General features: G+C 38.2%; 1 protein-coding gene across 1 annotated transcript in view; it reads left to right on the top strand.

Moving 5' to 3' along the window:
• The window catches only part of LOC150090725 (putative glutamate receptor), a 155604-nt gene that overhangs the window by 102778 nt on the left and 39129 nt on the right, over positions 1-13697 (top strand). Inside the window, exon 2 of the mRNA XM_090370274.1 lies at positions 6535-6602. The gene's annotated coding sequence lies outside the window, so the exon portion shown is untranslated. The remainder of the gene's footprint in view (positions 1-6534; positions 6603-13697) is intronic.

Here is a 13697-nt window from a genome sequence, read left to right as displayed (position 1 = left end):
TTGATTTTTAAACATGTCATAGGGAGAATAGATCTGCTATTTAAAATCTTAGATATTCGCAAAGTTGTCTGGGAAACATTCACTATATTCGGAACGGCTAACACATTGGCCTAATTCATCAGAGTGTGTATCACCACAGAGAAAATCGACAGAGTTGAACTGACGTTCCAGGTACCGCCATTCATCGGACACATATACTATACACTATTTCAGTCATAATGGAAAAGAATAAGCAAATGCGATTGTCAAACAGGAATTTACCAACGCAAAATGTTAAATACTAGGATTAACTGTATTAGAGCGGTAAAAGGCCTAAATAAAGTGAAATATGTTGATATTAATGTACTCTTGTTTCAGTCAGACAAAGGAAAGATTTCGATCATCAATTCTCTTTGGTAAAAGTCCGAATTTCGGGCTTTTACAGAAATATATAAACTGTATATTTTCGCACATGTAGTCATACAGCAAGACAAGATCCATATAAGAGCAAGAAGAGTAAGATGTGTAATCAAATTTTTTGCGAAAGGAAGTACAAAACCGACTGATGTTCACTAATGACTGCAGTGCAAATCGGAATGATGCACTATCGAAAATAGAAGTGTATGAGTGGTATACTGCGTTCAGAGACATCTCTTAGACAACGAACAGGTTTCCCCATGCTATACAGCCGTAATCATGTGAACATTAACAAAGTTGACAGCAGCTTATTATTCTGGACATCTGTCGCAAATCTGCGCGTAAAATTTCACAAGAGGACATCAGTTCCGGTAGCGTAGAAACAACCATTCGTGAATACCTTCGTTTTCTAAGAGTGAGCACAAGATGCTGGTATTTGGTGAGAAATTCTGAAGAGATGAAGCTTTCCTCTGACCCTTTGGAACATTACAGAATGGAAGGAATGCTTTTCTTGATCTGCTATTGTTGGTTTTATAGCGTAGAAGCGCCATTGCATTATGCTTGTCCGAAACCTGGTTATCACACGGACGGCAACTGGATATAATAGGTTAGCCTCTCGCTTACCTCAACATCTATAATTCCAGGATTAGTAGACGCGGCGGTGTTGCGTTACTCTACTCATCGAATTATAAACAATCCAGATTCCAGGTGATCAAATCAGATAACTTTGAAGTCCTATCTGCCACATTCAGAAAGGATACCATAAAACTCCAAATTTATCTTGTATATCTACCTCCCGGCCATACAGAAGATTCGCGAAGGGAACTGCTAGCATGGATAGCAGCCAACCTAACCCTCGGTATCTCGACTTTCATTATAGATGATTTTAACATGCCTACGCCTAGACATGATGAGGCCACTGAAGATCTCATAGCCGTCATTGGGGTATGTGGCTTAGTTCAGCAGATTACACCTCCTACCAGAGGAAACCAGATGCTGGATATATTATTCTATAATCTCCCACACCTTAGTCTGATCACCGAACACCACAGCTTCCCTTCTGATCACTCTCCCATCACGTTTGAGTTCAACATTACTAACGACTCGAAAATGAAGAAGTGATGACCAAAACATTATATTTCATCAAGTACTTAAACTCAGAAATCATTCTTGCACATCTCACACAAATGAACTGAAAGGATCTACAGCATGAATCAACAGACATTCCAGATTTAACTTGGAAAACCAGCTAGTTGAAATTGAGACCCAAGGAGCTTCCAAGCAAATAAAATTCTCTGGAAGATCTAACACATGGTTCAATCCTGAAGTCAGAGAAGCATTCAAGAGGTAAAAAAAAGCTTTCAGAAAAATGGAAAAAGTATCTTAACTCAGCATCATAAAAGTATCATAAAATCCAAAGAAGTGAAGCAGTCGACATCGCTGCAGTGTCGTGTCATTAGTGCAGTGTGGAGTCAATTTGGTGTGATATAAGCATTGGGAGATCAAAATTGAGAGTAGGAGTGTGCTATAGGTCTAATGACTCTGATGAGTATAATAAGAAACTGTACAGGGAAATAGAATGGGCCAGTAAATCAGAGAGTCTTATAATGGGGGATGTTAATTTCCCAGATATTGACTGGAATTTGGGGGCTGGTCACTCACACACTAGCAAGGCTTTTGTGGATTTATTGGATGATTGTTTTCTACATCAGCATGTTCGGGAGGCAACTAGAGGGAGAAATACTCTTGAATTGATTATCAGTAGTGATTCTTCATGCATTAAGAATCTGCAGAAAAAGGAACCACTAGGTGGCAGTGATCACAGTGTGCTGAAGTGGGATTTACTCAAAGAGGTAACTACTATCAGGGGTAAAGGGAAAGGTTTTTTCTTTCGTAAAGGCGACTACAGTGGTCTGAGACAGTATTTAAATTCTATACAGTGGGACCAACTGATGATGTTACCAACAGCAAATTCAAAATGGGAAGCATTCAAAGAATTTGTCTTGTAAGCTACTACGCTTTACATCCAACTAAGAAATATTGTTCAAGATTTAGGCCTAAATGGATGTCAGATGAACTAATGAGACATATGGCAGAGAAGAAAAATGCATGGGATACATATAAATCAATGGGTTACATGGAAGCCTATGATAGATATAAGCTGATTTGTAACCAAGTCACAAAGGAGATTAGGCAGGCAAAAGCAGATTATGAGAAATCCTTGGCAAAGGATGCAAAGAAAAACAGAAAAGAGTTGTTTACTTATGTAAACTTTACAAGGAGGGGGATGAATTAGATTGGTCCACTGGATATTGATGGTTCAACTGTTGATGATCCTGCTCAGGTGGCTAACAAACTAAACGAGTATTTTGCATCTACATTCACACATGAGGAGTTATTCAGGAAGGGGAATGCCAGAGGTGAAGTAAACTCTGGCAGTGAGCTAGATGATTTTGTAATAACTGAGAGGAAAGTGGAGGAGAAATTGTTGAAGATAAACATAAAAAAGGCACCTGGGGTGGATGGGATCTATCCAGTTATATTAAAGGAGGCAGCAAAGGAAGTAAGCAAACCCTTTGGACTCACTGGAGGTGTGCAGATGTGACCCCAATTCATAAAGGAGGATCAAAGGCTGACACAAGTAATTATAGACCAGTGAGTTTAACTTCTGTTCCAGAAAAATTAATGGAGGCACTGGTTAAAGAAACACTGCAGGATCATCTAGACAAGACTTCAGTTATAGCTCGGACACAACATGGTTTTGTTAAGGGAAAGTCTTGCCTGACCAATTTGATTGGATACTATGATGTTGTCACAAAAGAACTGGATGCAGGGAATAACTTTGATATTATACATTTGTATATTTGGATCTTAGAAAGGCTTTTGATACTGTTGCACATGGAAGACTGCTGCACAAATTGGAGCAGTGTGGCATTGGAGGCAAATTTCTGCTATGGATAAAGGGATTGTTGAGGGGGAGAAGATAGAGAGTGGTAATCAATGGACACTGTTCATCGTGGACTAATGTTATTAGTGGAGTCCTTTAGGGTTCAGTGTTGGGTCCATTGTTGTTTTCTGTATTTATAAATGATATTGATGATGGTATATCAAGCTTAATGTCCAAGTTTGCAGACGATACAAAGATTGGCAGGGTTGTTAAGGACACTACTGACAGTATGCTGCTACAACGGAATCTGGAAAGGTTGAGCAGATGGGCTGAGAGGTGGCAAATGAAATTTAACATTGACAAATGTAAAGTACTACATATGGGAAACAGCAACCCCAGAGCAACGTATCAACACTGTGGTACTACACTGACAGTGGTAGAGAATGAAAAGGATATCGGGGTAATTGTGCAGGCATATATGAAGTTTTCTGAGCAGTGCAGAAGGGCAGCAAGAGGAGCTCATGGTGTTTTGTCAATGATATACTGAAATTTTTCTAGCAGGGATAAGGAGGTGATTATTCTCTTGTATAAGGCAATGGTCAGGCCACACCTTGAATACTGTGTACAGGTGTCTGAAGGCCTCATTTCAAGAAGGATGTAGAGCTGCTGGAACGAGTACAGAGAAGGGAAACAAGATTAGTGAATGGAACAAAGGGTTACTCTTACGAGGAAAGGCTTAAGTGTTGCAAATTACGGTGTCTGCAGACTAGGCACCGGCGAGGTGATCTGATAGAGGTGTATAAAGCTTTGAATGGTTTGAGCATGCTGAATGCTGATGGGATTCTTCCTCTTGCTCAGAATAATCACCTGAGAGGGCATAAATTCAAATTGAGGAAAGACAGATGTAGGATAGATGTGCGGAAATTTGCCTTTAGCCAACGGCTAGTTGGTTGGTTGAACAGACTTCCATCCCTTGTTGTGGAAGTTGATAGCCTAAATAAATTTAAGGCTCAGCTGGACAGGTATTTCGAACGAACGGAGGGGTGAAATGGGAGTGGTTTTTTTTTTTTTTTTGGTTTTTTTTTTTTGGCTGATGCTCCATAAGCTTGCTTTCTTGCATGATATGCCTGTACTAATGCTAATGCTAATGCTAATGCTAACCACTCCAAATGTATTACATCCAAATGCAAAAAGTATTTCCATATGGAAGAAAAGGTATTTCAGAATGCAGAAATTTTGGACTTTCAACGAGGTGCCATCATGTCGACCCAAGAACCCCAAATCTAAGTAAGCGATTTATTCATACACTCCAAACAGCCCCTTTCAACTATTATTTCTAACAAAGCAACACCTTATAAATGCCATCAACAGCCTTCCCGATAAATATACGATTGTTCCTGACGGCTTTCCTCTAGTCACTGTCAAAGTGTGCAGTGCCTTCATTGTGGAGCTCCCCTTCGAACGATCTTTAATCAGATAAATTCCGGAACAATTCCGACAATGTGGAATCACTACAGGGTACAACCCATACCCAAAAGAAGAAACCCTAAAGAGCCTAATTACTTCAGACCTATCTCAGTAGACTGCTCTCTATTATAAGTGTTTGAGAAAACTATCTTATCAGCACTCATCGACCAATGTTTCTCTCACAGAACTCAACATCTTCATACTGTGATCCCCAAAAGATCTACTTACCTACTGGACATCCTATTTAAAATTCAAACAGCTCTCAACAGTAAATCTCAACTGTAGGTCACCTTCTTTGATATATCATCTGTTTATGATACGCTCTCAATTCCCGCTCTTATCTACATTCTGGAAAAATACTTTGGTATTACAGGAAGCCTGTTAAAACCATCAACCGCATCCTTACACGAGTACAACTCATCATCAGACATAAATCCTACCAGCAGGAGTGAGTTATAACGCGGGGAGTACTGAGGGAGGTGTCCTATCTGATCTGTTGTTCACTACTGCTCTTGGTTCTATAACTCGAGATCATTCCATACAAGTGTCAAGTGGCGAAATCGCTATGTTGTTACGGAGGACTTTTCTGACTAGGGTGTGATCAGCGATGAAACATAGGTCCACCGCTACGCATCTAAGTAAACGCGGTAGGCAAGAATGACGTCATGCGAACCTAGAAGTCCTCTGAGAAGGCCATGGCTTCAGTATTTTGGGACTTGGACAGAATAATGCTGAATATTTGTTGATTTTTTGGGGTGCGTTCTCGGTTTTGGTCAGGGGGTTGTTCGACAGGTATTCGTATTCGTATTAGTATTAGCCAAATAGTGCAAGGAAGCCACAAGCCACAGGCTTTTGATGCACCGACCAAAAAAAAAAAAAGAAAAAAAAAAGGACAATCTAATAAAACATTCCTATCATCTTGTAGCTATCAAATATTATTATTATTATTATATTTTTTTTTATTCAGACGCAATAGCAATACAGCCAAAAATTGTGGTTTAGTACAATTCTATTTAAAAGCTACAATTATAAAATTGAAATAATTATACATAAAATCATAAGTTAAGCAAGTGTGCATTTACAAGCTCTTTCAATTCAAATATATAACTCAAAAAAGATGTTGTTACCTTTACATTTTATTTTCAAGTTAAGTAATAAATATAGCTGTAAATATAGTAATATATATTACAATAATATAATTATTATAATTTTATTCCAATATTATGGTATTATAATATTAGAATAATATTATCTAATATTACTGTAATGCCATTCTGTCTCTTCAGTGTGGGTTGAGTTGTTTTCCGGTAAGCACCAAACCAAGAAGTCATTAATTCAGCCATCATATGAAAATACCTTATTAAAGGTTTGTACAATTCCGACGGAAGTACAGTTCTTGCATCTGGCGACAGGAATCGAGCCCACACCTTTCTACATGCTTGAGTGATGTAACTACTGATCTATCACGGACAACTCTTCAATATGGAATGATTTTATATAGGATATAACTCGAAATAAATATGTTTTTTTCTGGTGGAGCTTTGTCCTGAATTATTTCTTGAAGTTTAGCTGACATCCGAAGTTTGGCTTTTGCTCTTTTCCAGCCATCTGTAATAAGACAGAAAGGAAAAAAGATTCTAAGAGCAAATTTCGAATAATGCCAAGTAATAGGTAATAAATTATCTAAATAATTATAATTAGTTTCTGATAAGAAAGAACTACTATTTCTATGGACTAATCAGCAGTAATTTTGTTTTTTGTTTTGTTTTTTGTTCTTGTTACAGATCACTGGGTTGCCAGTCAACCAACACCAATTGAAAAATCCAATCATTATGTAGTATCTTATGTGCCGGTAAGTCAATATTAGTTTTAAAAAATTGTTTCAAATTATGGAAAGGCTTTACTGCTTCTGTTATTGATCAATAAATTAGTAGAATGATTAGGGAGAGGAGCACGCTTCCAGAAATTTCCGAGAATGTTTTTGCTGTGCTGCGAAGTTTTTAAGAAAAATTCGTTATGTTGCTGTGTTTAAAGACTTCAAGATGGGATGTGAGTACTTAGAAAAGTAGCTTTCACCTCCAGGCTATAGCCAAGAGCCGGGTACATTTTTGTAGTAGAGCCGCATTAAGGCTACTCGGTCAAGCATTAACGGGTGCCGTAATATGCTAAAGAACTTATTCAAGCCTAAATCAGTCATGGATTTGTGAACTTTCAATGGAGCTATTTGAAGTGGAGCAATTCTTCGATTTCTATTTCTAATTCGCCAAGGGCAATTTTAAGGTTTGCATTTGCCAAGAAGAAGCAAATGCCTGTTTCTTTAGGTTATAGGAATTGTTTCTCTGTTTTCTGAAACATCGGGGACTGCGTTTCCTAACTGGTATGCATTATCGATCGTAGTCGTGCCAATATTTTGAACGCAAGTTGCTCACTCACTTTGATCTTTCTCTCTCTTTTTTAAAGTATCGTTTCACAAGTAAAAAACGTATTGGTATTGTACAATAAACATAATGCTTATGTATTATGGTATTCGACAACGCTTCTCATGCGTTTTCTGCTTTTAATGAAAGATGCGTCATTTCACCAGACTACACTACATACTTCCAACTACATGCACTACTTCATCTTCCAACTTCTTTTTTCACGGCGGACTTAAAACGGTTTTATGAGTTTTCGAATTAAAAAATAAAAATCTTTTCTTGAATGTTAAAAAATGCTATATAGGTATGATACCTGTTCCTTCTCGAAAAAAAATCCTATTATTTTTAACGTTCTTGACACTGATCTAATTTCTTTACGTAACGGAACATTTTGGTTTTTTCAGTTACAATGAAAACTTCCAGTTTATCTATATATATTTTTTTTCCAGTGACAAATCTATAGAGTAACCCTCTTATAATAACTATTGTGATTTTCATTATGCGATTCACCTAAAGTATCACAGGTGTTAGAAATGACAGCAAATGTGCAGTTCAATCATTATTCAGAAAATCTTTTTTTTAACAAGCAGTTTTTTATAAGCCGTCTCTGACTTTTTGAATAAAATGTATCCAATAGTTCCTTCAGTCATTGTAGTAAACACTTAGAACTATATTCTAGTGGATGTTTTCGTTCCAAAATTAGTTTCAAATCGCTAACTTTATGTAGTTATCCGTATTTTTTTATTTTTTATCTTGAAGTAGCGCCCTGTAGAATGTAGTCCAAATTCTAGAACAATATAAGTCGTTGCCTTATATAATGGTAGGTTATGGAGAAGTGCACCCCCAGAGACCCACTTTGGTGTGAAAAATAGTAATTTATTTATTTACATTGCCCTAGCAAAATACAGCATTGGTGAATCTGACATCCCTATATGCAATCTCTTCGTGTCCAGTTAAATGGACAGCTCGCCATTTTGCCCATCCCCTCTAACAAGTTGTCTAATCCTTCTTTAAATTTATTCCAACTATCCACTTCCAACAACATCAGATGTAAGTTTGTTCCAACGATTAATTTTTAAAAAATATTCATTTTTTTTTATACTACGGTGCGACCGCATAGGTCAGGGGAGTTTAGACTGACTGGAAAAGCTCGCAGATATATACAGGGACATCGGAAGAAGGAACTCCGCAATGGAGTCTTTCTGGTGAGGAATGCAAAAATCTAAAAGCAGCATTGTGAGGTGATAGTTATTCGTCCCTCTAGCCCTTTCACTCACTGAAGAGGATCAACTTTTACCAAGATTAGAAAAAAGCAAATAAATTCTAATTTGAACAAGAGTAATAACATTGAAAAGACCTTTAATAATTTCTGTCTGCGAGAGGATTTGAATCCCTATTTCTTCAGAGCGAGACAAGTGGGAAAACTGCTATATTGTCAAGGAGAATAAAGCAAATTATTAGGGAAGGGATTGAAAGATCCACAAACTCCTGACCTATGGACAGAGAAATTCGGGAATAAGTTAAAATTTCTGATTCGCGAATCGGTTAAAGAAACAGGTTCAGTTAACGATGATGGTGTGGATGTCCACGTAAAGCCAGTATGTTGAATCGCAAGAGACGCTTTCTGAATAAAATCCCTACAATGTAAACTTGAGTTTCATTGTATACATTGTGGTAATCGAGAACAGCTGATGAAAATATTTGAAAAGCAACATTTAAAAAAGAAAAGTTACTACATTACAGTGCTGCGTGATGGTGCCGAAGACGAACTGGTCAAACTTTATAATGAAAATTTAATGAACGCATTCTCTTCGGTGGCGAATATCTACAACCATAAAAAGTTAATCGATCCAGTCATTTTGTCGCGGCTGGCTCTCTCAACTGAATTTTAACAACGGAGAGAAATTCACTCAGAGTTAACGACGGGAGCGGTATGATAAAATCGAAGATTTACGGTCGGATTTTTCTTTGCAGACGCTACAGTGACGACTAGAAAATTATTTGAGGCCCAGCAGAAATCAAACAGAAATCTTTCCATGAAGTTTAAGTAAACAAATTTAATAAATTAGCATAATTCACCTAAAGCTTACTGTCAATTATTTAATTAACATATCTCTAAGGCGGGAGTTTTCTTTGCCAAAGTGGCAATTATTATTTATAACTATACAGTATTTGCATAAACACTACTCCAAAGATTGCGCCTTTATAATTTCTTCGCGTATAATGCAGTTTGTTGCATCGCCTAAATTTTTATACCTTTTCCTGATCTCAGCCTCAGTACATCAGTTCTAACTGGTTTGATTTTAATTATAAATACTCCATACAAAAATTACCTTGTCACGTATTTAAAAAAATAAAAGTAATATCAAATCAAATTGTTTATTCTCGAGAGTGATGTGCTCCATTCAGGCACGTTAATATTCCTTATTGTAGTGAAACAGTGGATTTATAAATAAAGAGGATAAATAAACAGTGGATTTATAAATAGGAGATTCTTTCATAATAGTTGGAGTTCCAGAACGTCTGAGTTGCAAGCGTTCTGCAACCGTTAACCTAACTATATCACTATGATGAATTGTAAGCCTGGAAGACTGCGCGGTTAGTATAGTGGTATCGTTACCGTCTTCCCCACACTAGGTGGAAAAGGCACGGGTCCGAATCCCGTCCATAACACGAGGAACTTTTGTGGGCTTTTTTTTCACTCCGTGGCTGAGTCAGTCGGTCTCAGGAGTTGGCAGCGAGGTTCCCCCCTGGAAAAACCTCGACCAGAGAACACACACAATTTACAGACACAATACACATGGGTAGTTGAAGTAACTTTCTAGGTTACCCTAATATAAGTTTAGTTTCTAAGCCCGAAATCCTGCGGGCGCATGGCAATACTATTAAACTTAAGTGTCCAGTTGTAGTCAGCCTGGAGCAAACTGACTGCAACCTGCCAATCTTACGATGAGCCGCCAGTTGTTATCTTATTTCTCTATTTACCCTGACTTACCAAACATTTCCGAAAAATACAATTGGTTGGTTGTTTTGGAATTTACACCAAGACAAGTGAAGTCATAAGGTCCATATATTGTGTCTATAAATTGTTTTACACTGTTGTGGTTTCCTGTTTTTCAGGTTGAAAAATCCGAGTTTTTGGGAGGCATAAGACAGCAATTATAATCACTGTTCTAACCATCAGGAAAATAAAAACTTTACAGGAATCCTCTATATATAGATATATATCCTCGTCGCATATATATATATATATATATATATATATATATATATATATACACGAGGTGTGGCAATAAAGTTCCGGATTGGTGAAATAAAAAGAACACAAAGTGAAGGTTCTGTGAAAATGCAACCATTTTCACTTATGACGGGACGTTTATGAAGAGAACAAGCGCCCCATACTTTTGTGACTATGCTGTATATTTAGAGCAACACCTGCTCGCGGGAAGAAGGCGGAAATATTTCTGGTCCCCGCACGTGCAGTGAAAGTCACCCCGTGGAGCGTCAGCCCTCCGCCGGTCGCCTGTTATCTAACAGCCGCAGGTCATTTGTCCGAGCGGAGTGGACAGGCGTCCGGGCGCATTTGTTGACAAAAACAGCAAAGGATCGTGACTCTCGTGTGGAGATGCGAGGCTACATCTTCCAAATGACACTTTTGGGATAAACAGAATAAGACATCCACTGGAGGTTTGTGTTTTTGAAAGTCTGGTGTGAGGAAGTGAACGAATTTGTGGCCATCAGGCCTTTGTCCAGTCTGAAGGCACAAACCCTACCAAAATAAAGTCTCCTCCACACCACCTCCATAAATCCAATATTTTATGGGAGCAGAGCTTCAAAATCGACAGTCCCAAAGTTATTGTTGAACCGTTAAAATTAACCAGAACAAATACGCAGGGGAAAGCAAAAGATAAGGGGGAGATATATATACGAACCTAGGGAAAAGCACGGGGAGTTCAGGTCGTGACGAGTTTAGAGTTGGCAGTTCGGAGTTCTGAGTTTTTTTTGGTTGAAGCGAAGTCTGAAAGTAGGAGAGAAGGTGTCTGCGCTCCTGAGAAAATACAGAATCCTGTTCGAGAGAAAGCAGATCCAACCACGGATAAAAGAGTAGCAGAAATGACCGAGATTGACGATCTTCCCAGAGTATCAACCCCTGAAGATATGCAGATTGAGTCTGGTAAGTCAACTTTCCATGTCCCATTAAACAACTGAACTAGATAGTGTAAAAGGCGATCCTATTTACCCTTACATAGACTTCTCTCCTCATAATAACTTATCTTGTTAAGTATAGAGAAAAAGTGATATTTTGAACTTAAGGAATACACATCACATTATAAGTTTAATATTATGATCGCTTTACAGTTGTTTTGTTACAAACGTCATTAGTGTCTTACATGAACCACTAAAATGTTATTACCTCGACGTGATGTACTTGGAGTTTTTCTATAACAGACAGCAAGCACGAAACTACACGAAGAACAACACTACCACTACTATTCAGCTAGTCAATTTACATTAAGAGGCTAATTATGTATTAACGTAAAGAGGAGTAAGCCACATGTTACATGCCCTATTCTAAAAAACTGTACTTGTTTACTGAGTGTACATCTTATTTGTCTTGTGTAATAAACCATGTTTTGTTTAACAACCTTTGCCTATTGATTACTCTCTGATGACATGATTTCTTTGAATGATTACTGATAAAGAACTGTTAAGGCGGCGCTTTTGATTCTGATCAAATAGAAAGGAGTCAAAGGTGAATAATCACAACGCGATCTTGATGTTGCAGATTTGCTCAACGTCCATCTGAGTAAGTTTTTAGAACACGGGATTTGTCCTAACTAACTGCTAGACGATTACATGAAAGCCAGGTTTCTCCGGATATAAATATTAGTGTAACTCTTGCAAAGAACATTTGATACCTAACTGACACGTCACACCATAACTGAGAATTGTTGGAACCCTAGCAAGTTATACTACAACGGAGAAAAGACCTGCGCAACAGTTCTCACGAAAAATAGTTTTATGTCCACAAGACCTAGAAATCTCTTTTGTCGAAATTCTTCCTCCTATTTCCCAAAGTGAAAACTGCCGTCAAAGGCAGTTTTCACTTTGGGAAATAGGAGGAAGTGCGCTGGTGCTGGATCGAGAGAGTAGGGTAGATGATTGATCTGTATAATGCCATGTTTCGTCAGAAACGTCTTCGCAAGTGCGGAATACGGGGGGGAGGCATTGTTGTGCAACAAAAACCAGCTGCCTTTCTCTAGATTTTGCGGCCTCACCCGGGAAATGCACTTCAATAGTATTTAAAGCACCTCGAACATCGAACGCAGCATTGACACTCTCTCCCCTTCAGGTATAAATTCCTTGTGAATCACACCCTGTTTGTCGAAAAACATGATCAGCATCATGTTGATCCTGTAAAAAAATTTTGTTAAGCCTTGTTGATGATTTTGAAGTCCACTGTGTGACACTTCGTCTGTGGGTCGTATTGAAACACCCAATACTCATCTCCAGTGAAAGTATGGCCGAGGAAATTAGGATTTCCTTGACACGTTTAGATGAAGTCTTCGCATGATAAAACTCTTCGTTGCTTCTGCTCATCCGTGAGGCCGTGCGGCAAAAATATTGCACAGACCTTCCTTTCCCTAAATCGTCATGCAAAATTTGATGAATCATCTCCCTATTCATATCCAACTCATCAGCCATCATTCTGAGGGTCAAACTACGATCTCTTGCCAAAATTTCCGAACTTTTGCAACTCTGTCCTCATTTCGAGAGGTTGACGGACTCCCGCTCCTTGGGTCATCGCGAACATCCTCACATCCGTCTTTGACCTGCTTTTTATACCATTCATACACGCCGATAGGCCTTAATGTTTCATCGTCATAAACAGTTTTTAACATTTCGTACGTTTCTCTTTCAGATTTTCCCAGTTTAAAGCAAAATTTTATATTTCGTTGCTCCGTTGAAAAATCGTGATACAGAACGTTAACACTACTAAGTAAACTAGTTGTTATTTGCAACCTGTCAGCCTACTGGATAATATATGTATCCATTTGTTGGAGGAAGTTTGAAATGTAACATACCACTTCCGTGTAATTTCAAATTCATCGAACATGGCAGGGTTTGGTGCTGGACGCATTATTGTTTTCTGCATTTATTAATGATGAAGGTATATCAAGACTTAATGTCAAAGGTTGCAGACGATATAAAGATTGGCAGGGTGGTTAATGACAGTAATAAATGTATACTGCTGCAACAAGATCTATAAAAATTAGGCGGATGGGCTGAGGAATGGTAATTTAAGTTTAACATTGACAAATGCAAAGTACTGCATATGGATAGGAGTAATCCCAGAGTAACGTATCAACTGTGTGGTTCTACACTCAGGGTATTTGAAAATGAAAAGGGCCTGGGAGTAACTTTCAGTCAGATATGAAGTTCTCTGAGCCGTGTAGATAGGCTGTCAGGACAGCTCGTGGAGTTTTGTCAAAGTCATACAGGAATTTTGCTAGCAGGGATAAGGAGGT

This window comes from Mastigoproctus giganteus, chromosome 1 (genome assembly GCF_048544385.1).
Source record: "Mastigoproctus giganteus isolate SK-2022 chromosome 1, ASM4854438v1, whole genome shotgun sequence".
Taxonomy (NCBI): domain Eukaryota; kingdom Metazoa; phylum Arthropoda; class Arachnida; order Uropygi; family Thelyphonidae; genus Mastigoproctus; species Mastigoproctus giganteus.
Note: the sequence above shows the minus strand (reverse complement) of the source record. Positions and strands in the feature narration are given on the sequence as shown.